The following is a 27,676-nucleotide window of genomic DNA, read 5'->3' as shown; positions in this document are numbered from 1 at the left end:
AGATAAGACCAAAAAAATGGCAGGGGTGAGTGCTAGAATAGCTGTGTATTGCATAAACTGTTCTTCCTTTTAAATACTCTATTTTTGTAATTTTGAAGCTTATAATTTTTAAACTCATAATTTGCCTGATTGCTTATACATGTAACAATAGAAAAGCTGCAGACTAACACTACTGCATACAGTAGTAGAGAGGAAAATTTTAAAATTATGTGTTTTCTACTTCCCCTCCAGCTGAAAGATCACCCTAAGAAATTTAAAATAAAATTGCTGAACTGCCATTTTAAAGTAGTAATTAAATAGTACATAACAGGTCCTTGAGAATATGATCAAAAGAAACATTTTTTCAAACTATCTTGTCTTTGAATAACCTCTATATAATATATCATTGTTTACTACTGGTCCACAAGACTTGCAGCTCTGGAATTACTACAGCAGTAATGTCAAAATCAGAACCTGGTACCTCGGCTGCTTCAAGTCAGATCCCTCAATGGGCTTTGATGACTTAAGTCTGTCCTAGTGAATATGCTTCTCTTTAACATCTTTTTTGGCTTTCAGTGTAGTATAAAATTGAACTAATTCACAGAGATGTTCTGAAGAAGAGAAGTTCAAGCATCACCAACTTAAAAACATCAGCTGCCAGCTGTTCGCTGAATGTGTGAATTTCATCTTTTTCTTGGAGCCCATGATAGTGGTCCTATGATGAAATCTGAAGCTGAACTGTGTTCTATATATAAATAGGACTCAGGGTAGGATGTGAGGCATGGGATATCAAGCCATATTGGATAAGATGCTTTTATAAAATAAGAAGAGAAAGAATTTTCAACTTAAAATTATTAAAGATGAGCATGAAAAGTTAAAGAGCCTCATTCTGACCTTCAATAAAACAGCCTCTCATGAAAAAAATCCTCTTACAAATTAGGTAAAATCTGAAAGTCAAGTAATACTTTTTTTTCCAGAGCTACAAAGTATTCTAATTGGATAAACAGAAAAATGATATAGTTAAAAATACTTGTTTCCACACATATGTTTTTTCTTGAGGTAACTTTCTTAAATGAATCAATTCAGATTAGCTTTTAAAATGCTCATATTAAGAATATCTTAGGTGCCAAATTATATTTATAAGGTTTCCTAGTGAACTATTGACTTAGGCTGTGAACAGCAACTGCAGGTGTAAAAGCTATGCAATTAATCACCCATTAAAGGTCTGACAACCAATGCCTTCATGTTTTTACAGTAAACTAGCCCAAAGGCTCACCAAATCTGCAAAGACCATCTTGCTATTTTCCAAAAGCCTGTTTTGCCTAAAGGAGTGCAACAGAGTAAGCACAAGCAGGACTATGATCCTTGGAGGAGGAACACTTTACACCCTTTTGAAAATTCAGTGTATTGCAACAATGAAAACAACTAGTTTGTAGCTAGTAGTGTAATAGTCTTTCTTGAGATCCTTAACCCTTGGTCTAATGGTAATTGTTTAAAATTCATAAATATTTGTTACAGTGCTCAAAAATTATATGTATATTGAAAGGTTAACACTTTCATTAAGGAATTTTATAGAGCATGTATACAATGTGTAGGCATTTAGATTCTGTCAGAACAAATACATTTTTTATGTTTTGAATTGAAAAATATCTTTCTGAAATATCACCCAAAAAAGATGAGTTCTTACTTCAGTCAGTTTTCAAGAACTGAGACAACTCAGAAAATGAAAGATATCAGAAGAGCCATGTGGGAGGAATTTGGCACTGTCTCCATCTTTGCTAGTTGGACTCTAATTTCTTTGGACCTCTCATTTTTAAGTGAAATGCTCAGTTACTCAGGTAAGCAATACATATGTCTTGTCTGCAGTCCCCTAGAAGGTATGTATATTTGCTAGTTAATATTATGGCAATAAATATTACCATAATAACGAAAAGCTACCATGAAAACAAAGTCTTAATGAAGTTGTTGATTTCAAGGGGGTCTAGAGAATGTTCAGTGAGGCTTAAAAAAGGCAGGAATCTGTCTCTGGGGCTGCCCTCTGGAGCATAGCATTTCGAATCTTGTCCTATACAAAGTGACAGCTACTTGCCACCAAAGTAAAAAGCCTGCAGTTCTATGGTTCCTGCTTTCTCAGTACTTGTCCTTGTCAAGAAAACTTTTTGTTTGAGTTAGTGTCTACTGAAAAAGAAAAAAAAAGCCATTTTGTGATTATAGTAAAAGACTTCCAGTGTGACCTCTGGCTGATTATTCGACCTGTCATCTGTGGTTTTCTAATTGGCAGGTCAGAGTGGCTGATAACATAGAGCTTGGAAACTTATTTTCACGTCAGTGCTCTTGTTCTCAAAATCAAGATGAGTTCAGTTTTGGTAAATCATTTCACTTAGAACCTTCAAGTCTGCAAGGCACTTATGCAAATGTTTAATTTTAAACATGTGAATAGTACTATTAACTGGTGGGACTACTCACATACCTAAAGCTAAGGACATGCTTAAGTGCTTCACTAATAACAGTGAAGGAGGGGGAAAGAACACCCATGACCTCCATTTATGTTACTGCTTCATTAATTTTTTTACTTACAGTCTATTTTGTGGCATTCATCATCACAATATTGCAGCATGTCAAGAATATTAATGTTGCCATTCATTTGCCTTTGCTTGACAACTGTTATGCTTCACAAAAAAAAAGGAAAAGAAGATCCTGTGGAACAGTGGATGACATATGTAATCATGACATTTTCTTAATGTAATTAGAAAAAAAGCAATTAAAATCTCACACAAATCCATGAGACCATTAAAATGATAACAACTTCAACTTTACTACACTCTAAGATTTCAACAATCCTTTAAAAACAAACAAACAAACAAACAAACAAACCAAAACACTCCCATATAATGGAAATTCTTTCTGGAAGCATCTCTAGTTTATCAAAGTGAACCAAAGAAGCTGTCAAGTTTTTGATATATTTGCTTAGACTCTACTACTTATTGTGTAATTTCTTCCTTTGCTATTCCACAGATGGTATGTCGTGGGGGACCTGGGGACCCTCTAGTGTTAAGTGTATGACCCATACATCTAATTCAAGAAACCCACATTCAAATGTTAGCAAGATAGGATAGTACTTAACACAAAATGAAACCCATGCCACAGTAGAATACATTTTGAAATCTGATCTTTTGTGCTCCCTGTTTTTCTTCCATATGCTTTGTTAGCTAACACTGGAAATGCAAATTTTAATGGCTGACAGCTCTGCTGGTTGATAAATGTGAGAACTAGAGAGCTGAATAAAAAGTAATGCCTAGTCTCTCAGGTGGAACTGCTGATTCTCTTGGGTGCTCTCCCTGAGTCTGTCCCCAATTCATTACTGACAGAAAAGATTACATAAATCTGCTTTTTAAAATTATTATGGACTATAATAAACAAAAATGAAGTATGACATAATTAATCACTTTGGCAGGATGATTACAATTTTCATCAAGCTAATTGAAAACTAGGTTTTACCATTATCAATTTAATATTGTATAGCAGAAATGTTTGTGATAAACTTGGATTTATTATCTGTGTTCCAATGCAAGGATGAGGCTTAAGCCCTTGCCATTTTCTGCTGAAGGCAGCCCCCAGTCAGCCAGGTAGCTTCAAAAAATGGTTCCTATATTTAGGTTTGTTGACCACCTAGTGTTCACAGACTTGTGTTGCACCTGCAAACTGGTCAGTGTTGTACCAACACCTTGCTGGAGGTTCAGGAACATAGAGGACCAGTTGGTAGTTAGGTCATGTCACCCCCCTCACATCCTGTCAATGTTTTCTGAGCTAGAGCAGCCGGGCTGGACAGCACTGACAGACATTATATACTCGCGTGGGTCTGGCCAGGAGAGAGTTAATTTCTGCAGCAGCAAGGAGAGGGCGTGGCTAGGACCTGAAGGTTATTCTATACCACCTCACATAGTTCCAGGAATAGGAGAAAAGGAGTGTCTTCCAGAGAACAGGGGTTCCTTCTGTTTGAGTAAGCCTGGCAGAGGGAGTGGTGGGATAATGCCAGTTCCAAGCTGGAGGGAGGGATGGGGGTGGCATGGCTGCAGTCAATCAGGTCAGGCTCTGTGGTGAGCATTTGGCAATCACTCGCCTCTCCCGTGTACATATTTTACTAATATTGTTGCTGTTACTGTTCATTTTCTTATCTAAGCGTTGTTTCAAATAAATTGTTCTTATCTCAACCTGTGATCTTCAGCTTTTGCACTTCCAGTTCTTCTGTCCTGCCCTCTGCAGGGGGAGAGGGAGTGACCAAGTGACTTGTGGTTTGGAGAGTCTCAGTAGGAGCACTAAACTGGGGTGTCCCATTCCTACACCATGTCATACACCTGCATGCCTCTGTGAGTACATGAAGCTCAAGTTTCCCAGCTCTTCCACTGAGCTAAACTTGAGTTTGAGATTCCACTACTGGAAGGCATCTCAAAGTTGCAGTACTAAACTTCAGTGGGCATTTGTGGATTAGGACATTTGTTGGGACTTTCACTGTTAAATAGTGTCAAGCTAGTTTTGTTCCAGAAGACTTAATAATTTTACTGACTTGTGACTATAGGAAAAAATAAGAGATTATTTTTTAGCTAATATATATGAGTTTCACCTAGAAGTAAAAAATTCAAAATTATATTTTATAATCAATTATATTGTATAATCTCCAATGTCTATTTTAATATCATTTTATGTATTTCAACAATGTTGGCTTGAAAGAGCTTTTGCTGTATATAATGTTAATATATATATATATATATATATATATACTTTCTCAAATGGTTGCTAAGCAAAAAGAGTGGGTTTTTCTAATGTAGTCTACTGCTAAAGTTGTGCAGCATCAGATTTCCTGATTCCAGGGTGATTCTGGTGTGAAGACTCTAGCAAATAGAACATTTTGCATGTTACCCTATTAGAAAATGTTATGGATTAATGCAAAAGGTTAGTCTTATCACACTTTGTGCAGTACAGCATGCTGCAGCACATTTAGAGTTGGAATACATCAAGGACTAATAATCTAATAATTTTTTTTCCTTAAGAGAAAGACAAGAAACTAGAAGCTTTACATAAGCAAGGTTAAAGGTTTCCGTAAAAGCTTAAAATTATGTTTTCTTTTTAAACATTTAAACCTGCAATTAGAGGTGTATCCAAGAAATACAAGTATGATCTTAAAACCCAAAGAAAAACTGGCAATGTTCTTAGATGAGAGATTTTCATGAAATAATTCAGTTTGTTTCAGAATGTTTTTGTATGAAGAAAGGTTAGAAAAGAACCATAGAATTTGTATCAGTTCATTTTCTATTTATCTCTGAGGTTGAATATTTGAATTCAATGTCTCAATGTAGATCTATTTCCAGGTTCAGGCTCATCCAGATAGTGGAGACATAATTGTCTTTCAGTAGATTCAATCTATTAGTGATTGAAAAAGCATAAAAGAATATGTATACTATTTATTTTCTAAGCAATTATAAGTGTAGAGTACATTGCACAAGCTTAAATACTTTGGCACAAGGTCTTTCATTCCCAACATCTTCTGTTAATACTGTGCTTACCACTCAGAAAGTCATTCAGGGACATCAGAGTTCTGTCATGGAACGTTGAGACCCAACAGATGTTACCTTATAATTTAAGTTTTTGTCATTGTTAGGATTCATTCAGACCGTACCATCCTCAGCTTTTAATGTATGACATGATGACAAAAGGAGTGGTCAGCATGGATTCAACAAAAGTAAATTGTGCTTGACCAACATCATAGCCTTATGTGGTATAAAAACTACCTGGATGGATGAGGGGAGGGCAGTGGATATTTTTTACCTGCACTTCAGCAAGGCTTTTGACACTTTTGGAAGCTACTTCCAAAAAAATGCTAGTATTATGACTTTCTGGAATGTTTTGTGCAATAATACAAGTTCCTACTGATAATTTCAGTTTCATAGATATTATCTAGTGCATACTAGAAGTTCAGAATGAGTAGATAACATGGTTCTTTATTTGTATATTTTGCAAAATAATACCTATAATACTTTATCACAGTTATTCCAAGCTACTAAAGGTTATCCATTCTCAGATTAAACTAATTCAATATTGGAGCTCCTATGCTGAACTAGATCTTGATTTATTTTGCCTTCATTGTTTTTTCCTCTGTATAGACTTGAGATGCCTAACATTTATCATACACAACACTGAAAAACTGCCGCATTTCCTAAAATGAGAAATAAGTGTTATTGAAATAAATTTTTTGTTCTGTTTTTCACTCCCAAACCCACTTTTTCTATGGTATGCATAATCTTCATTTTTGTTTGTGGTAATTACTATATTGTTTGGAGGAATGAAATGGCATCAAATAAAGAATCTAGACAAAAAAAAATTCCTAGGCAAATTTATGGTATTATACAGTTAGAAATTGTGTGAATTGAAACTTCATATTGAAATTTCTATATAATTTTTAAGTTTTATAAATCTGTGAAGAGCTGAAAGCATAAATTCATTATTGCAAGAATGCAAGGTTATGAAATGTTGAGCAGAGACAGTGATGGGTTAAGAAAAGTGCCAGGCAAAGCAAGGAACGTTTTATCAACTAACTGAAAAGGTAAAAAAAAATTAAAAATGTAAATACGATGGCAGTAGTGATATTAAATTAGCACGCTTTCTTTCAAGGCTGTAAAACATTTTTAACACCTTCCTGATGATCTAGTATGATCTCTTTAATAGCATATCTAACTTACTCGCAAAAAAAATGCCTTACACGTATGAACGATAATAAGCCTTAGATGAGAAATATCATTGTCAATCAAATCTATAATCTTAAATAAGAATGTCAAGTATATTTGGCAAAGTTGTTTCTCCACAACATTGTGGCACTGACAGAAATAGTGTTTTTCATGTTTACTTCAACAGAGGTATATGTACCTTATCTTCCGTCCTCTGATTTTGCTCAATATCAATGCCAAGTTGCCAGAGTTTTTATTTTTCCAGCATCTGTTATTGGGAGCTTTGGAGTATTTACATCCTTTTTAGTCCACTGTCATTGATTTCAAAGACTAACTTTCAACCCAATGTTCCAAAACAATGGAGACAATGGATATTTTGAAGGCTGTTGTTTTCTTAATGTCCATACTGATCTACAATAAAAGGGAAAAACCTGCTATGAAATATAAGTTCGTATTTGTAAGCTTTGGGTATATCCTTGATACTGGTAACAAAAAGAATGTTCATCAAAGGTTATTTACCTTTTGCTTAATTTTAGTATTCACCTTTACTAAAAAAATATAAATCCATTTTAAGCATTCTATTGTCTCTGATGTATGCTTTAAAAGATGTTTAATGACAATTTAAATGACATTGAAATGAAAAGGATTCCATTTTTTATTCCAATGGTGCACTATGAATATGCTGTTTCTTTTTGCTTTTTTTCTCTTTTCTTTGTGACAGGGACATTTTTTAAAATTTCAACAACAAAGAAGAAATGCAGCATTGCACGTTCAATAATGTTGTATATTGATATAAATTTTAAATTTAAGACCATAAATTGTTATCCAGGGACTACTACCACAGGATGTTTAAGTAGTGAATAATCATTTTCTTTCTTTTACACATTCTGTAAGGAAAGTTTTTTGGTAATTTATGTGTAAGACCACATCTTCTCATCAGAATAAGATGCTTTAAGAACATGTTACTTTTCCCAGGCACATTAGCAAAGATAGACTAAATTTACAACTCCAGGGTTTGTGAGTGGTCACAAAGTTTACAGTTTCAGTAGTTAGTCAGCAAGACAATCTGTCAAGCAGGAGTTAAATACTTTGCATAGGAGAACACAGTATTTCGACACACTACAGAGAGGTTACCCTTGAGATGTCATGCAGACATCTTAATTTATGGTAGCACATCAATTAGAGAAGCAATGGGAAGTGACACATGCTTGGGACCTGAATTCTAGAAGTGTGATGGTATATTGCCTGCTATGGTGACCAAAGTTTGTAACTCCAAAGCATGCTGCAGTCCTTGAACTGAATTAAATTTTAACAGTGTGGGAACATCATTTGTTGTAGCCAGAGGTTGCTTGTATTCAGAGGAGACAAGATGCTGTAATCTGTGGATCATAATTTTGATATCTTTAGATGCAAAAATAGATGGGAGTGGGGACAGGAGCTTTTAATGGATGAAATTGAAACATAAACCAAGGTATGCTGTACTAAAGCTTGGCATCTTCAAAACAGGATCCTTCTCCCCCTTAACAATAAAGTTAATCAGAAGAACAAGTTAGCAAGATCATAGTACATTCTCTGTGACTGGGAATTTTGGTATGATGTACCTTGATATAAGAATCACCATTTTGATGTGTGTGCTAAAGGAAACATGAACATCACAATAGCATGCATATAATTTATAACTTCTTATCAAGGAGCTCTTTCCAAGAACATGAAGTGGTACAGCGACATGAAAGGATATTACAAATAGGACTGAGAATTGAAATGGATGTGACCTATGGGTAAATATAGAAAGGTTGTCAAAATTTCACAGCAATATCAACATCTGAAATATAGTCATATGGCTATAAATTATTATCTTTTTTTTCAACTTAAAAAAACATTTAAAACTAACAATCAAACAAAATGCATCATACTTGAATATTCAACAGCATATGACCCCCATTAAATTCCTGAGACATGACTTTTAATTTCTTAAGGACAAAGTCTTACCTGGCATTACTTTACAAGATATATTTTCTTCTAGTATGAAGAGCTACAGATTATGAGAACCTACTTCTGAAGAGTTCTCTCTAGAATTCTCCTTCTTAAAATAATGGGTACAGCTAAAGAAGCATTTTAAAAAATCAGCCAAATTAGCAGAGCTGCACATACATAATTTTTTCACTGAAATCAGGATAAAGGGTAAAAGCCCTCTGTTCAAAATAGGTTGTCAATCATTATCTTTTTGAAATATTAATAACAGCAATTGCATGAAACTGCTTAAATAAAGGAAATTAACTAGGTTGGGGGGTTTTGGGTGGTTTTGTTCTTTTTTTGTTTCTGTCTGGGTATAAGCCTCAGACTTGATTTAATCTTATGTCAAAATATAGGTCTAAGCTAGTTCAGAACTGAAAACTTATAAGACATCAGTGATGTAGCAATAATTTGATTGTTCTGTTTCTAAAACATAATACAAACTTACAAACTAAAAATAAACCTACTGATATTGACTGTTTTCTTTTAGAGCTGATACCCTAGAGGAAAACAGAAAGATGACAGACATAACATGAAATGTCCCTGTGAATGTTTCTAACAGTGTAGTGCTAATCAATAAAAAATATTTTATTGTTGCTGAAGAGTGGACATTTGCCATCTGCTGTTTTTGAACTAATTTCTGTGATACAGATTGTCATACTGAATTCAGAGGTTCAGGTGTAAAACAATCTGTATTCAGATATGGTGGTGGTTAAGAATTGTTAGAAAAGCTATCTTACCATTCAGAAAAATGTTAGGTTTCCCTGCCTTTGCCTAGGTAAATATGGTCATTATTGCTAATTTTCAAGGATTTTCTGTCTTTTAACTCCATGGAGACTTTTGAGTTTTTCACTGCTCTAGTAGTTACTAGAAAGATTGTGAAGTGACAAATCAGGATCGACATTATATTTTTACCACCAAGAAGCAAAAAAGACAAGCAGCATTAAAAGAAGAGCTGCCTGAGAATAAAGGCCCCAGGCAGAAGGAAGATGAAATGGAGTAGCCTTAGGTAAATCCACCCTAAAACTACAAGGAGTTTTAGCATTACACTGGCACATTGCTGTCCCAGAGGGAGTAGTGGGCTTTGAAAGTAGAACTGGAAGACCCAGTCTGAGGGTTTAAATGCAACTGAAGTTAGGGCCTGACTCACTGGTTCACAGCTGTGTGAAGATGCTCTAAGCTTACATTTCTGTCCAAGGTTCAATATTATTGCTGAACACAGATACTATCCTCTTTCTGATTTTAACTTGAAAATTAAATAAGGCTCCAACAGACAGACAGACTGGGTTAATTAATAGTCAAATATATTTTTCTTCAGGTATTTTTCTTCAGGTATTTGGGTTGAGCCATGAAAGAACAAGTCCTAGAAGGAGTTACAATATATCTTAGATCACAGTGATTCTGTTCTGAAGCAGCAATAAAAGTAGACAACTTTTCAGACCATTAATCAAAGTGTTTACAGTTTGTATTTCAAGGTGGTTGAAAGCATAATAAATACTGAACAAAGAAAATTAATCTGTTTCTGCTGCTTCCTGTCTCACCACTTCAGGGATGTTGAATAACTTTTCCTGTCCAGAGTCAGATACAAAAGTGTCATGTATTACACCTGCTGCTTCCTTTAAATTGCTTTCTCCCTTGAGTGTATCTAATTCCACAAGCAATGTGAATGCCAGTTTACATTTGAGAATGTAGGAGTTGTGACTTGAAAAGATACAAGAGGGAAGTGACTTAATTTAATCTCCATGGAAATTGGAAGAAAATATAGGGTGTTTTCTTCCTTTTTTAAATTTTTTTTCTTTTTTTTTTTTCTTCTTACAGAGTGAACTTTATGACATGGGAGAGGTCACGCTGTGATATTCATCTGCATTAAATCCTCTAAATTCTGCTGCACGGGTGACTAATGTCCACTATGAATGCAGAACTGCTTGTCCTGAAATTGCTGAAAACTGTGCTTTAAGAAATTTAGTCTCTGAAACAAGACTGGCAATTTATTATGTCCTCTGTGAATTCAAGATATTCTCAGAAAGAAAAATGGGTATAGGAAGGTAAATGTGTTACAAACATGTGGCAAACATGAGAAAATCTAGAAAAATACCATGTAGTCCCAACAGCACCAATAGCTAGAAGGTGCTATGAAGACTATATAGGACATTGCAAGTCAAGGGCTTCATTGGTACCAGACAAAATGCCTAAAACTGAGTGCATAGATTTATCAGTGAATTGCAGAAGAAGCAGACAGTGTATCAAAGCTATGGCAGCTTCTCCATCCTTGAGTATACAAAACTTAACACAGCCGACAAACAATCACTATCACTGCAATTAAGAGTTCTAAGGATGGAAAGACTAATCTAAAAATAATTAAAAAATATTTCTAAATAATAATGAATTTAGAGAAAAGTTCAGACTTTCATATATAGGTTTCTTACCTTAGCAAAACACAAAGTCTAAATGGAGGCACAGAAGTCTTCAGCAGTACAGGACAAGTGCATCAATAATCTATTTTTCCCTAATGAAAGGAAAGGAATTGGAAGTTACAGTCCTGTGCATGAGGAAAAAGATTACAGTAATGTGGCAAAAAATATTTTATATTTATCTGTGATGTTTAAGATTTTTGCCTAGAGTCATGCCAATATCTTTGGAGATAAATTGAAATTGAACGTCACTGTTGTAGTACTCTCTGAAATATTTCAGAATTTATTTGGGTTTTTTTTCTATTTGTGGGTTTGCTCAGAGTTAGGCAACTAATATCTTACCTTCTATTCATTTATTCATTCCTTTTTTTAAGTTTTCTTTTTTTTTTTTTTTTTAGGGAAACTTGTTTTTCATAGAATCCTCTTATGAAAAAAATACATGTAGAATACATGTAGTCTCCAGATTAATAATTAATATTTACCCATCTTTATGCGATAATAAGTGAATAGACTTTGCATTTTGGTTAATTTCCCTGTTTTAGATTAGCCTTACTTCTTTGCTTGTGGATTAGCACTCTTTCTTTACATGGAGACTTGATACTAATATTATAAAAAAGAAAAAAGAGTTAGACAATCCAAATTTTAAACAATCATTGGGCCTGACAGAGAAAAATATTTAAGCCTTCAGCCTGAACTCTATTTTTAAGTGCTCTGCTAACATGGGGTCATTATAAACTAAATATTTTTCCTTTTTTCTTTTTTTCTTAAGACAAGAATGTAGATTTTTAACCAAATTACTTTAGCCACAAATAAAAATCACTCAGCTTCATGATCATAAATAATGCATTTTTATACAGAGTGCAAACTCAGTAGCATTTCTAATCTGCCCACAGTCTTCCTAATAAATTAGGTCAAATTAATAGTTGATGTTATGCATACTGACATGAGTGAAATTACATTAAAGATTAATTTGGCCCTCTGCTTAAAATTCAGTTTTGAACCTCTAGGGTTAGGCAATTTGCATTCTGAAGAACTGATGCTATATTAAGGTTACTTTTGAGTATGTATATTCTGAAATCTGATTTAGAGCTCAGATATATAAATAAATGCACTGAACAATTTTGAAGAAGAGAAATTATAATGATATTTTTAATAACCACTGTGGAACAATGTCTCATTTTCAAACTGGCCATCATTGCTTCTGTAAAGATACAACTCGTTGCACACACAGTTTAAGGTAGAGCCCTTAAACAGAACCCTGAGGTGTTTGTGTGAGGGGAGAGTAGTGTTATGACCCACCCCTGAAGGCAGGATAACTGAAGTTCTTTTTAATGATAGAATCCTTTGACGGGATTAGAGTGAAATTACCCTAAATGGCTGATATTTATAAATATATACATGGCAGGTTTATTTCAAAACAATTTGGTTGGAACAGAAAGGAGATATGTACCTGGTTTATTTATTTATAGAAATATAGCAATATAAGATGTAAACATAACACTTTAGAAAATTTATGAAGAAAGAAAGTGTAAGGAAGAATAAGAGTAGAAAAATATCACCACCTGTGAATCCAGTGAAGAAACTTGCAATCAGGCCTGTTTGTCAAAGTGATAGTTTCTGTCTTGATCCTTTGGGATCTTCCCACAAAATAGAAAGTCCAATGGGTTAGTCAGGTGTGTTAATTGTCAGGTTCAGGTGGGAGAGTTGTACACTGTTGCAGCACTGTGAACCATTTGCTCTGGGGAAAGGCCCCAGAAATGGGTCTGGGGGTACTTTGATGTTTTGTGACACCTTCTAAGACATGACAACTGTGACAACATGAGCCAGGTACCCCTCATCAGAAGTGATGAACACCTTCAGGACTACAGGCAAATATCCCAAAAATTCCCCTGGGTGTCCGGGAGCAGTTTCACACCTGAGGCAGTTGTGTAAGGAAGGACATTGGCATGACAAAAAAAAGCATTATTGCACCTAGCAGGATCTGCTTCATATCAGCTTATCTGCTGCTTCTTATCACCTTATCTGGCTTAAACCCCAGCTCCTTGCTAAACAGGTTGGTTTGGCATGGTCATCCTCTGGTTCATGCCATCAGCACTTGGGCTGCTCTTATGCAGGTCAGAGCTTTCACCACTACACACCCTGCTCTCTTCCTCTCCTTCAGCCGGGGGGTGCAAACCTCAGCAAAGCACTGTGATGCTTTTGCCAATGGCCAATTGTTTGAATCATTAACTCTTAACATTTCAGTCTCTGAATATAATCTACCTTGATGTTAGCACGATCTTTGAAAGCAACTTTGGATTTAAACCATGCTATGGTCTAACTAGGTGAATTATTAGAGTTAATCTGACTAACATAGGAGCAAGCTTACTGAAAAATACCTGGGTATCCCAATGAACAGCAAACTGAACATAAGTGAGCCCTGCCTCCTCCCCGGAATAAAGTCTAATGGCACACTGTGTTAGAAATATCACTGGTATTTGCAGGAAGTGATTATTCTTCTCTAACAAACAGAGAAAATATGCAGAATAATGAACCCAATTTTGCCCTTCCCAATACAGGAAAGACATCTATAAACTGAAGTGAGCTCAGAGGATGGCCATCAAGGGCTGGAGCTCTTGCCTCTTGAGGAAAGGCTGAGAAGCTGGGAGAGTGGGGCTTGTTCACCCTGGAAGTTATTTGGCTGATTAGATGTGGAGTACGTGAACCAGAACACCATATGAAGGCAGGTTGAGACATCTGCATAGCTCATATTACATAGGATTTATAGAGACTTATGCCCATCTGGAGCAGCAGGTAGAGGCCAGGCCAAATCAGATTAATAAGGTGGATCTAGAAGCTTATGTCTGAGCAACTGTTTGCTAAGAGTGACTAATAAGTGGTAATAGGACCCCTAGTGACTAACTAGGGGTACTAAGTGAACATACAAGTAGCAAGGATGAGACAGAGTGAATTGGTGAGTTAGCTGACACAGTGACACACGTATTGCATTTTCGTATGCAGTGCTTATTGTATTTTCTTATTGCATTTTTGTATGTGGTACTCAGTGCTGCCAAAAATGTGTAACTCCAGAAATCTAGTAAAAACTAGAAAACTAGAGAAGGAAATCAAAAGCACTGTGAACATATGTAATGTACTGATGGTTCAATGTACTGTTAATAGTAAATGATTATCAATAAAATGAAAGAACTGAAAAAGAACAGGAACCAAGTACAGGCTTAGGCCAAAGAGCTTTCTTTCCACAAAGTTATAAGCACCTGAAAAAGAAATGTAATGAGAAGGTTTCTCAGCTATAACCAGTATTGTTACCTAAAAAATTAATTATTCTTTACTACCATTACAACACCCCGCACTATAGTTCATTGTGCAGCCAGGTTTCAAATATAACTTTTCATCATACAACAGATTTCCTACTGTGACTTTTTCTTCAATGTGCCATAAATGTTTCTGAGGAAGATTGGGCATATGTGGAGATTATGAGGAGATGATGACTAACAAATGTGAAACAAATAATAAACTAATAATTTATAAATTGCATTACCTATGAATTAGATTTTTCCTGCTCTTTCACATCTTTGAAAAATTTGGATATAAAACTCAATAAACATAATTTTACTCTGAAAATAACGATATTTGTTTTTAGTCAAAGAAAACTAGTATATGTCAAATTAAATATCGAAAGTTAAAGCATTCGTACTAAAGTTCCAGTTGCATTTTTGCTTACAGGTCAATACTGCCTACAATCCCAAAGAAAGGAAAAGGTGCTGTTGCTATATACATTGAAAAAAAAACTTTGTAAGACACACGAATTCTTCCAGTTTAAGAAAAAATTGAGAGACCAAAATATGGCATTTTTTCTTTTTTCTTAAAACAAGTAGTGATGCAGAAGTTAGATGGTTTCTTTAAGAGTTTTGTTTTCTAGAGTTGCAGTTGTATATAAGGTCTCTCACATGTCCAAAATATCTTTCACCTCTTTTTGTTTATGTTCTTAGCCAATTTAGGATTTTTGATATCATTAAAATTCTTTTGCTTCTTGCTAGTGCTCAGGCTTACCAACTTCAGCTCTGGTATAATAGATCTAATTAGAAAGGTTGCCATTCAAGGAATATATTCAAGAACATGTTATCTTAATTCTGAAAAATGTGTTCTTTCTTATGGAAAATGTGATTTCATTGTAGTAGTTAACTCTAAATCTCTTGGGAACAAATGTCATCTAAAAAATTTCACTGATCCTTGTACAAGAGTGCATTATTTTATCATAATGTTGGCAAAATATTTAGATATTATGAAAATGGTGCTGTGAATTTTAGCTAATGTAAAACAATACTGTAAGTGTTACTAGAAATACTATAAGTGTTAATCGAAATTCATGCAGCAATTCCCATAAGATGTTAAATTTTGAGTTCTACTTATATTGGAAAGCAGAACTGGAATTCTAAACATGTTATTGAGCTTCAATAAAATTTTGATAAATATTTGCAGATAAGAATAATTCCAGAAAAGTGGAAATACACTCATTACAATACCTATAGTATTTAAAATTTTATTTTAATTAAGTTTAGCTAAGTATTTATTTCTTTAAATAAAAGAGAAAAAAATGTAAAGGAAAATGAGAATGATAGCTAGTGGAATGGGAAAACAGTCAATATGAAAAAAACAAAATATTGAAGTAATATAGGGCAAGCCCATATTTGAGCTAAACAACTTTCCTTCAGGATTTGCAGAACAGTATTAATTTTTTGCCTACATAGGCCTTGCACTATGTCTGTAAAACATTACAAATTAAATTCAAATTAGGTTTGCTATTGGGCCTATGTGTGTTTAACTAATGGGAGGAATTTGAAAAAAGGACACATGAACTGTGTACTTGCAGGAAAAAAATATTAGTTTTCCAGAGGGGGACAACGAGCTGCACATTCATATTGGCACACACTTATTAAACCATTTTTCTGTTCATTGACAGGAAAAATCTTGGAAACCTCCTGCCTGGGAGTGAGGAGTCTACAGCCAAAGATGAGGAAACACAAAAAGCACATCTGAGAGAAGCTATGTGTAGCTGAAAGAGGTCAGATGCAGTTTTGTAACATGTTTGAGTTAGTCTAACAGCCTTCCTTTAACTACAGTGAAAAACTGAACCAACTCAGCTGTACTGACTGCTCATAAATTCACAGCTTCCATGGTCCTGTCCTCTCATCTGACTTCTGACCATGCAGTGTTACCCCAAACTATCCCAGTAAAAAAAAAGGAGGACAAAGAAAGCAGGATAAAAATCTGGGTCAGTTTCCCAAACAAGCCTGTTTCAGTCACAGGAGTGGCAATGGGAGTAGAAGAGTGGGTTTTCAGGAAAAGTCTCAGGGTGAAGTTATATTTTGGATCAGACTTAGACCCAGATTCAATCACCTCAATTCATGTGTCTGCAGCACAGATTTCTACAGGTCCTTCTAGTGTCTTTACCTCTTATCAAAGTCAGTGGAGGTCACTGATGATCCTCAGTGCCAGTTTAGACAGTGCAAGCTCTCCCAGCTTCACCTCATAACTGCTTTCAGAAGTATACAGGTTTCACACATATTTCATATCTGCTAGTAGTGTGTAAGTATCTCTTATAACTAAATACATGCTGTAGGCTCTGTTAAGCCCAGTAACCTCAGCTTGTAGTCGAGTTATAATGAGTACCTAGAAAACCACTTATCTGATAAAATAAGGTATCTACTTCTGGATGAGAAAATAACTTTTCATATTATTCTATTTATATCTCTGCTGGCTTACCCATAATGACTGCTTATAGACACCTTTTGCTATTGTATGCATTTGCATTGTGTTGAACTTCAGCTCTCTTGATTAGGAGCTATTCTCATCCATGATCTAATATATCTGTTGTCTGGAGGGATTTGACAAATAGCACAAACTGAAAAGTGAACTGAAAGAAGATGTAGATCTTTTATAGAAAATATTTCCTTTCTTTCCTACAGTAATCAGAATACTATCCATCTCAAGTAGAATTTAATCAGTGAAATAACTTCACATACTGTTAATATTTCCTCTTAATAAATCACAAGATCCAAAATGTAGCTTACTATGGAAATCAAACATGATTAATTCTTTATGACTTCTCAATTAGTATTGCTTTCTAGTAAAGTATATATAAGATGGTCTTAGTCTTTTCCACCTAACCCTGCCATTTTTCTTACCATAGAAGTCTACTGGTCTTTATCCAAGGGAGGATCCAGTACAACCAATGTTCATGCATTGCTACTCAGAGGGAGGCAATGTTAACACTTTCAGACCACCACTGGATAGTTAAGCTTGATTAGCACTCTGTCGGTTTTGTAATAAGCACTTTGAATATGAAGCTAAAGTCATGAAATTGTGATATGGCAGTATAGGAAAGGACAAAATGGGACTGGATGTTGGTGTCACCTGGGTCACAGCCTAACTAATTTTCTTAGAAAATCTCAAGAATTCAACCTACTCACTGGTTCTCTAGCTTATTTAAATACTTTTGTCTATGTGAATTACAGTTTTAATTCAAGTGTTTTCTTGAACAAGTTAATATGAAATTTTGTGGGTGGCAGAGTAGTAGTGACTTCTGAGTGCACCTTTTAACCTGATAGTGTATATTGTAAACCAAATATTTAGCAATAGAGTGTAGAATTGAATTTTAGTAGAATCTGTTCTGGAATGAACCAAGGAAATCTTTCATGGTAAAGCTAATGTCACAGCAACTGTGCATGTTGAAAATTTTCCACGTGTTTACTATATCTTAGATTGAAAGTATCCTTAATATCTGCATGTATTATTAAAAAATTAATTTTTGTCTGACTGTCTATGGAAAAACATATACCCCAGGACACATAAACAATATAAAGAGGTCACTGAACTTTGCCCAGGCTCTAGAGGGCACCTTCCATGTCAGTGCATAGTAGAACAAGAGTGATAAAAAACTCCTGCCTTTTGTGTTAAAAGTCAAACTCATTATGTTGATAGCAGTTAAAAAATCCTTTTCTGTCCCTTGAAATCCACTAATCATTGCTACAATGTTTCCAGTGTTGTTACTGAAAAAAAATTGCGCATGTATATGTGTTATGGTCAGTTTTCTGAATTCCAGTTTTCTGACATACATTCAATACACAAACTTGACTGTGTACACAACTCTTACCCCATATCCACTCTGAAAAAACTTCTATTTTTAAGACATATAATGTCTTTCTAACATACTAATTTGCCACAAAGCGAATCAGAATTCATTTTCTATCTTTTTGCTTCTGTTAAGCTAAAGGCTTTCCAGAGGTGCGATGCAAATGGGTCATTCTGTACAGTAGAAGTCACATTGCTTCTGGAGGGGCCCATGTTTGGTTCTCTCACAGACCATAATATAACTTTGAGCGATTATGATGTTCAGCAGAAACTGAGCTCGATATGAACATGCAAGAACTTAATTTTTTCAGTACCTGAATTTATGTTCCCAATTTTGCTAACAGATGACTTTATTCAAAGAAACTAATCACAGATATAAATGTGAGGCAGAGGCTTTGGGGAGATTTTTATTGAAAGAACATTAAAACTGTATGAAACAGTAAGGCTAATATCAACAAACAAGTCAGACACATAAGAAAATTACTAATTTTCTTTTATACTTTTATACTGTTTGTAGGTATCAAAGCTTTTTCATCACTGAAAAAACTTTTCTGCAATCAAAGGTTTTTTCCTAGAGTAGCACCTATAATATTTACAGCACAAACATTTCTGTAAACACTGGTAATGAGATTCCGAAACAGGAGAGATGTAGGGAAAAGTATATTTGGTTTTTTGTCTCCAGAGATTCTTGGTTAAATTTTAACATCTGGGACCATAATGTATCCTGAAAGACCTACAAGTTTTCATGGAGGAAGAACTTTTATAATTCTGTAAGTCCAGGTCCTGCTTTTTACATGTTGTTTATTTTTTATTAGTTTATTTTTTGTTTAAATTAGATACTTTTTGGCTAGTTTTCTTTTCCTGTGCTACCCTAAAAAGAGCTCTGTTTAAAGGTAGATATGCTTTTCTTGCTTCCTCTAAATAGAAAATACACAATGTGCCTTGCTGGAAAGATTAATGATTAGGAATTAATTTTTCATAATGCCTAATAATCTGTCCTCTGAATCTACCCTGCTGAGAGTGGAATATCACTTTCATGTAAGTGGTCTCTTTTATTAGGTGCTTATTCTTCTAGTAACTCTTATAGATATATTGTCCAGTTAAGCTTACTTTGACATATAATTCTTATTGGCACACTGAAAGCTGTGTTATTTATTTTTTTATCTCTTTAAGATTCAGTCATCTGTGTCCAAGAGGTCATCAACTATTACATCTTCCCTTCATATTAAAGGATATCATACTAATATGTTAATATATGAAATGTGTTATCTCTTTATATTTAGGAGAGTAATTTATTTCTGTTTGGTTTTATTGTAATTTGTCTATAATCACACTGTTTGCAGTCATGTTCTAGTAATTTATTGCATTGTTATAAACCTCTGACTAAACTAAATCAAATCAGTTACAAAAATTAACCTCTGATAGAAATGAGTTTTCTCGGACTGGTACAGAAAAATGGTCCTTCATTAGGAGTCAGGTTTATTTTGCAGCAGAAGAAAACCCTATTTTAGTACTAGTATTTGGCATCTCTGTCAATGGCAGGAGGGTTGTAAATAAATTATGTTTAATGCCCCTTCCAGCCATTCTATGATTTCATGATTTCTGAATAAGAAAAATCTGCTATTTGTAGTCACATACCTTTTGGCTTCTGTGACTTTCTAAAGTAAATGTCATTGGTTTTCTTTTTCCCCTGCTCTGTTTAGCTCTTGTCTCACACTTCCCTGACCCCTTGTGCTAGTAAAAGAACTCCTTGGTGACTGCTACGAGTTAATGCTTTGGAAAATATGATACTAATGGACATATCTCAAGATCACAGATATTGTCTGTTGAAGAAAATTATTTTGCTATGAAAGTAAACTTTTTTTAAAGAACAATGAAAAATAAAGTAAAATATGTTTAGTTCCTGTATTTCATATGCATCCTTCTCACCAAAGTTCAAATGCTCTTTATTTGTGAATGAAAAGAGGATGTGGAGGCTGGTGTAATTTAAATATTTAATTCATTACACTTACTATGTGATTTGTGGGTAGGAAGTGAGTAGGGACTATAAGGCTCCTTGGATAGTGCTGCAAGAGCTATGAATCTATTTCTTCAGGCTTTGAATTATTTAAATCATTGCAATGAATTACAGGACAAAAAGTCTTGTAGAAGAAGTGAACATGCTGGCATCCTGCACAGTGAATAAAAAAGAATTAAATGCACTACTACGATCTAAAAAGAGACAGTAGAGACCTACGTTAATATATGCACTGGTAGAATTGAACATTTCTTTCTGAATGTGAGTAAGTAGTGCCAAGGGCATGATGAGGACATAGATCTGTATGCAGATTTCTTATACTAACATAGAAGACAAAAGATGATATTGGAGGCTACAGAATTACTTCAGATGTGTAGAAGTTTTAAAAGACTGTCTCAGAGTCATTCTGAGAATTTAATGGTGCTTTTTATCAAATACAAAAGACCCAGCATTAATACCAGATCTCAAAAGTATTTAATCTGATTACAGAGTAAAAAAAAATTCAGTGTGTTAGTTCACAGGGCATGAGAAACAATTTCCGATGGGGAAAAAAATTAAAATCCTGGACGATTTCAGTCTCATTCACAACTAACTAAAGCCAATTGAGAGAACTGGTAGGTAGTATCCATTTTATCAGGTCATCAGTGAAGATTCAGGCCTACACGATGTTATTTGCAGTTCTTAGTGAAATCAGATTACAGTGATAAAATACCAATTTCTGATGGTGTATTTTGAGATAACATGGGCTATATGTGACATAATGTTGTGAGCTGTTTTCTAGTTAAGCGGTAGACCTAAATCCATTATGTTTTCTGCTTAGCCATTAAAATTTATGCCTCTAAAATTAAGCAACTAGGTGTTCATATTTCTAAACAAATAATAACAAAATATTACAAATTTGATCACAGTAAAAAACTGTGATTATAAAGTCCAAAATGCTAATTTCTAAGCACTTGCATATTAAAGTTTCTATGATTCTTGAAAGAATAATTCAGTTTTTTTCTCAACTAGGGTTTTTAAAAAATAAACAAACAAACAAATCTACCCCCTTTCAGTGTACTAAATCTCACTAGGCAGGTATATTCTCAAAATAGATATTTCAAATATTAATTTTTCAATCTCTTACAAAAGTCTGAATTCTTTTTTGTTTTTTTAACATGTCTCACCTATCATTAGACGTTGTGTGTTGTTAAAAAAGTATCCATTAAGAGAGTGGACTAGCTAAGTAATACTGCAGATATTGAAAATTAACTGCTAGAAGTTTAGTTCCTTTCATTTGTATTTAGCCCTTGAAACAGACAAACATATTTATGATTTTTTTCTCTGATTAACCACTAGAATTCATATATTTTGAATGAAGTCATTATATATTAACTATCCATTTTATTTCTTTATATCAGGCAATTTCAGTATTGGAGACTGTCACATACACGCCTGTAGGTGGTCAGAGGAATGACTGACTGGCTCAGAACAGCTGGGTGGGAGTACATGTGTGGGGGCCGGGTGAGGTCTGTGCAGGTGGGACAGTGCACACACTGCCCCACAGCCCACTCCCAGAGCCCTGGTCAGCCTCTGCCCAGTCCCTAAAAGGCTGCCAGCCACATAGCATGCCAAAAACCCCTGAAGTTTCCAGCTGACTGCTGGATAAGATCTCAATAACTTCAAGAAGCATTCTAGTTCTTCCTGGGGGAGGGAAGGATTTTTCTTGACTTGACTTCATCTTTGGGGCAATTTATCTACAAGAGGTATTGCAAAGAAATAGGGAAACCTTGGAGGATCAGTGTGGTGTCAGCATGGTCATTAAGGCAAAATGGGTACCCCAGAAATAAATCTGCAAAAAAAATCAGAGGATATTATAGGTTAGAAAGGACAGACTAGGTTGTCCAAAACCCTATCCAGCCTAGACCTGAACACTTCCAGAGGTGGGGCATCTGCAACCTGTCTGGGTAACCTGTTCCAGTGCCTCACCAACCTCATAATGAAGAATTTCTTCCTAATATTGAACAGAAACCTACCTGTCTTTTGATGCAACACAGATAATATTTTATCAAATACTATCTTAGAGCAATTAAATTCATTGTCCCCACAGCCCTGTATATAGGCTTATCTGAAAATTTCATGACTGTAAATGTTTTTTCTCATTCTGTCTGGAATTATCCTCATAATTCATTTGTAGCTGTTTGCTTTTCACCAGCATTATTTCCCAATTTAATTAGCTCTTTTTTACATCTTCCAAAGCTCCAAATATTTAGCTTAACAAAATTAAATGACTCCTTATATATAAGTCAAGTCCTTTAACCTCTTTTCATAAGCTTGGTTTTTCATTACTGTAATTATTTTGACATTTCTCTGAACCTGTTTCAATTTAAGTTCATTAATGTAGGTAACCAAGATTGTAAATTACATTCGGTAGGAGGTCTAAACTTTACTTTTTACAGTGTTATGAATATAGAAGTGGTTTGGCTCTTTTTTTTTCAATCTGTGCTTTCTGTTGCTTCCTAGAAGTGTGAGGCTTTTTCAAATGATTTGTTACACTTGTAGGTCAAACCCATCTCATAGGATTTGAGATAGGAAAAGAAGTGGTGCTCTTAAATTGAAGTAAAGGAGACCAAAGTTCACCTAAAGAAAAACACTCTAATGCAACATCAGAATAAATGGTTTAAGGACACTGTCAAAGAGAGAAATTTAAAGAACACTTTTGACAAATATCTGTCAGGAAAGCTTTATTTTTAATTTATGTACCTCTTAGTGTGAGAAGAGACTACAGGACCTTTGAAGGACCCTTTCATGTTATGGCTCCATAGCAAAGTATATTTCTACACCATTGTAGTAGTAGTTTATGAACCATATGGTTTATTACTTACAGCAGCAAACAGTATTCTTAAATTAAATTCTATTTCAAAATACCTTTCTAAATCCTTGAGAAATAAGGTGAATGTATTTAAATTTATTCTGGAACATACACAGTGAGAGATGCCTACAATTATATTTCTCAGTTAGCATAGAGTTCAATATCATAGAAAATACTGAGGTGGAAGGGACCCACAATGATCATTGAATCATTGGATCCTGGCCCTCCAGGAATAGAATAGAATAGCCCCAAAAATCACACCATGTGTGAGTGCATTGTCCAAGCATTTCCTGAGCTCTGCTAGGCTAGGTGTTATAACCACTTCCCTGGGAAGCCTGTTCCAATGCCCAACTATCTTTGTAGTGACAAACCTTTTCCTAATACCTCTCCTGACACAGCCACATGACATTTCCTTGGATCCTGTCATTTGTCACCAGAGAGATCAGTGTCTGCCCCTCTGTTTCGCCTCATGAGGAATAACCATAACGATGTCTTCTCAGTTTGTTCTTCTTCAGTCTGGACAAGCCAAGGTACCTCAGTCACTTCTCATATGCCTTTTCCTCATTGCTGGACCATGAGTGATCAAGTTTAGAAAGGTCTGGAGCAATGTTTGTGCCTTGCTGAGATTTCCTTGGGCTGCCCTTTCCAGCCCAACTGCCTGAGCTTTAGGCTTTCTGGCTCTGGCTCTCTGGACCCTTACTCTAACCATAAAGGAAGCTTGGCACTGAGGCTGAGGTCCCCATCACTACAGGTGGCCCAAATATAAATGTGACAGAGAGCTATTTTGAGGCCCTACTGTGATCCCCTTTGCATGCCTTTTCCAACCCAGTGTCTCTGGAAATGTAGACTCTGTTGTTCTCTGCTCCCTAGCCCCAACTGTAATGAAAGCTTGGCACTCAGACTAATGTCACAATCCCCATGGGTGACTCAGATCATAAAGGGTAGTGGGAGTAATGTTGGCCCTGTTGTGATTCCCTTTGACTCTTTCAGCCTCATTGTCCCTGGAGCTTTAGGATCTCTGGCTTTCTGAACTCTAACTGTAATCATAAAGGCAACTCGGTGCTTCACCTGACATCTCTTCACTGTGAGTGGCTCAGATTATAAAAGTGTGGAGGCAGCGATGTTGGTACCCTGACATGATACCCTTGGAATATATTTTTCAGTCCTGGTGTCCCTGTAGCTGTGGGCTTTGTAGACAGACACTTGACATACTTTTCCATCCATCCATCCATCCATCCATCCATCCATCCATCCATCCATCCATCCATCCATCCATCCATCCGTCCGTCCGTCCGTCCGTCCGTCCGTCCGTCCGTCCATCCATCCATCCATCCATCCATCCATCCATCCATCCATCCATCCATCCATCCATCCATCCTTCCATTCATTTCTTTGTTAAAGTTACTTCTCCAGCATTTATAATAAATGCAACCTAATGAGGCAGACAATCCCTTCCCTTGATCTATAGGCTCTGCCTATGTTCATATATCTTGAGAACTGCCAGAACATACCATGATAGATGTTCCTACCACCATCCCAGGCTTTTTTACAGAGCAACTCCATTTTTTCCATTCTGTCTGGATTTTCTGAGTGGCAGCCCTGCTCTCAAGCATATTGACTGATTACCTCAGTTTGAGGTCAGCTGTGAATTTGATGAATCTGCTCTCCATTATTGCCTCTAGTTTGTTGATGAAGATTTTAAATATAAGAGGAGATGGGATGGGCACCTTTGGTATGACTCTTGTTAGGAACAACTGGATAATGTACAATCCATTGCCATCTGGGTACAACCATCAAAATACATTTTGCTCATCTAATTGTTCACTCATGCACTATAGCATCCTAAATTGTCTATAGTAATATTATGGAGGAAAAAGTCTAAAATGTTGCTTAAGTCAAGATATTGGACACACCCTCCTCTCTACCCATCTACATATTCAATAATTTTATCATAAAATGCAATCAAGTTGTCAGGCACAATATACCTTAAGTAAATCCGTGTTGTTTGCTCACAGTCGTTCCCACTTCCTTGGCTTGAAGCATACCCACATCATGATTTTTCCAGGGATGAAAGTAAGGCTGGCTAGCTTGTTGTTACCTAGATTAACCTTCTGGTCTCTTTTGAAGTTGAGTATGACTTTTATTTTGTTCTTTTTGTAAGAAGTGTCTTCCAATATCAACATTTTTTCAGAGATAATGGAGAGTGATTTTACAAGGATCATAGGATCTCACAAGGTGCAGTCTGTCATGTCTCTTGGACTTTCAATTAATCCATGACTTAATCTTTATCCATTACTGCTTTCTTTCTTCCTTGAACTGCGCCTTCAGGCACAAATTTCATATAATTTTTCTAATGATGTTAATTCAAAACCACAATTTTTCTACAGAGATTTGCAGTCATGAAGTGTACCAAAATACTCAACCCACCACAGGACTTCCTACCTGAAAGTTCCCCAGACACTTAGTCACCAAAACATCCTCTGTAGCATCATAATCACAAGATTAGAAGGTTTTTCTTGCTCCTGAATCCCTTTGCATCCTTCAAGAGGAAGATTTTACTTGCAGCATTTCATAGTCTGATGATCACAGCAACAAGTTCAATCAATTGGAATCATAGTCAAGTACCTGGAATCTCTAATTTCTGTCTCAGTTTTCAAAGCTCCCAACTTTTTTCCTAAAAGTGTTTTGATAACAACTGGGGCTCCAAGCACACAATGATGAAATAATTCTCATCAGCTGTCTATTCTCAGTGAAAGAGACAGATAAATCATATAAGATAATGTAATGTCGCCAAGCTCCCACAAATTTTTAGTTTCAGGGACCCTTGGGAAGCAAGAAGGAACATAAATGAGCAGTATGTCTTTTGGCTGGCTGGGAAATTATATTACTATGTAAAGTAGATTTCTTCCTGTTGAGGTGAAAATAGAATTTCATTAGCACATTTCCAGGACTAGACTTGTCCTGCTACTCTTTGCCATGTTCATTTCTCTTATGCCTTTGCTTTTACTTGTAAATGTTGGAGCATTGTCTCTTGATACTCTTTTTGTTACAGCTGAAGTTAAAAAGGCTTTGAACATTTAACTGTCTTCTGTTTCACTCAGTAGCTCACCTCACTATTTCTCTTAATCGTTCTTAAAATTGTGCAGTTCTTGGGAAACATCCTATTACCGTTAATACTTTGCTAGTTTAAACTCCTTAGGTTTTCTGAATTTGCAAATATATGCTTTTATTATTCCTCCATAGAGCATTTTATGTTACTGTTTTCCCTTTTTCTATGATTGCCTTTCGGTTTTCAGATTTTTAAACAATTTTTTCATCCAACTACATTTTTTCTGACCTCCTAAGCTTACCGTTCCTTTTATGCAAATAGTTTACCTGAAAACTTTTGATGTTACTGATTTTTAAGAAATAATACTTATTCTACACTTTTTCCTTCATATCACTTTCTGCACAAAAGGGTTCTCAGGCTTATTTAATTCCTCTTGTTTAAAGTACAAGATAAGGTTTTGCTATACTTTCTTCAGAATGGTGAAGGTCAACCCCTTTTTCTTGCTTTGCCTTAAAATTTTAAATTATTATGCAGAATTAACTAAAAAAAGGCCTCCAAAGCTGTGAGCTGATTACAATTTTTTTGTAATAAAAAATTAATCCACAAAGCATTCCTCAAATTCACTTGAAGCTTTAAATTCTGTCATAGTACTTTTTGAACATGTTCTGTAGAAGATAGTTAAGTCTTCCACTCGGGAATGCCTCTCCTTTAACAGTTGGTGGTTCTATTCTACTAAACTTGACTTCAGTATTTTCATTTAGCTTCCAATTTACCAAATGGACTACTAAGTTTGTTCAAAACCAGGAAGTTAGGAAACTTGGTTGGAATTTCTACCACTGATTCCCTATAGTTTCTGCTGCATTTTCTGGTTTTGTATTTTACCTCCATTCTGGGAGAGCTTATACTAGACAATTTACTGCCACAAACAGAAAAAATATATATCAAATATAGCAAAATGCATATAGCAACTACACAACATTCCTCAGCATTCTGGAAAGCATTCCTTGTTACTGTGTACAGAGTAAGACACATTACCAGAAAAGATCAAAGTATTACGAAAAAGCTCTTTGCAGGAATTTACAACCATGTACATTTTAGAGTGAGTGGCTTTTCAAGCACCATCATAGTTACTCCTTGTTATGGTCACTAAAGCTTTCAGGTTTCTTTGCATTCTCTCTATTTAAAAATACATTGCTCACATATTTTATCTTTACAGAGAATGTCAATATTTCAAATTTTTGCACTGTAGATTTATTGTTAGTGATCTATTAAAGATGAAAGAGAACTGATTGATATATCTAAACACGATTCTTGTTCAATTTTAAATACCTGTAGCACATTATTCCTTATGCTCTTCATATATCACTCTAGGATGGCAGAGATGTTCACTGAGATGTATCTGCCGGGCCAGTAGAAGCACCTGAGGTAATGTAGTGAATCTAGGATGGGACTACATGCCAACTCTTAAGCAACCAAATTGCTGTAATTTTTTTCAGGCTATCATCT

At 35.3% G+C, this 27,676-nt stretch overlaps 1 long non-coding RNA gene across 1 annotated transcript in view; it reads left to right on the top strand.

Annotated features, from left to right (window-relative positions):
- Window positions 1-3,756: 3,756 nt before the first annotated feature.
- LOC140684758 (uncharacterized) overlaps window positions 3,757-27,676 on the top strand; it is a 47,941-nt gene continuing 24,021 nt past the window's right edge. Inside the window, exon 1 of the long non-coding RNA XR_012057507.1 lies at window positions 3,757-3,979. This is a non-coding gene — a long non-coding RNA (uncharacterized lncRNA). The remainder of the gene's footprint in view (window positions 3,980-27,676) is intronic.

The sequence above is a fragment of the Taeniopygia guttata genome, chromosome 1, assembly GCF_048771995.1.
Source record: "Taeniopygia guttata chromosome 1, bTaeGut7.mat, whole genome shotgun sequence".
Taxonomy (NCBI): Eukaryota; Metazoa; Chordata; class Aves; order Passeriformes; family Estrildidae; genus Taeniopygia; species Taeniopygia guttata.
Note: the sequence above shows the minus strand (reverse complement) of the source record. Positions and strands in the feature narration are given on the sequence as shown.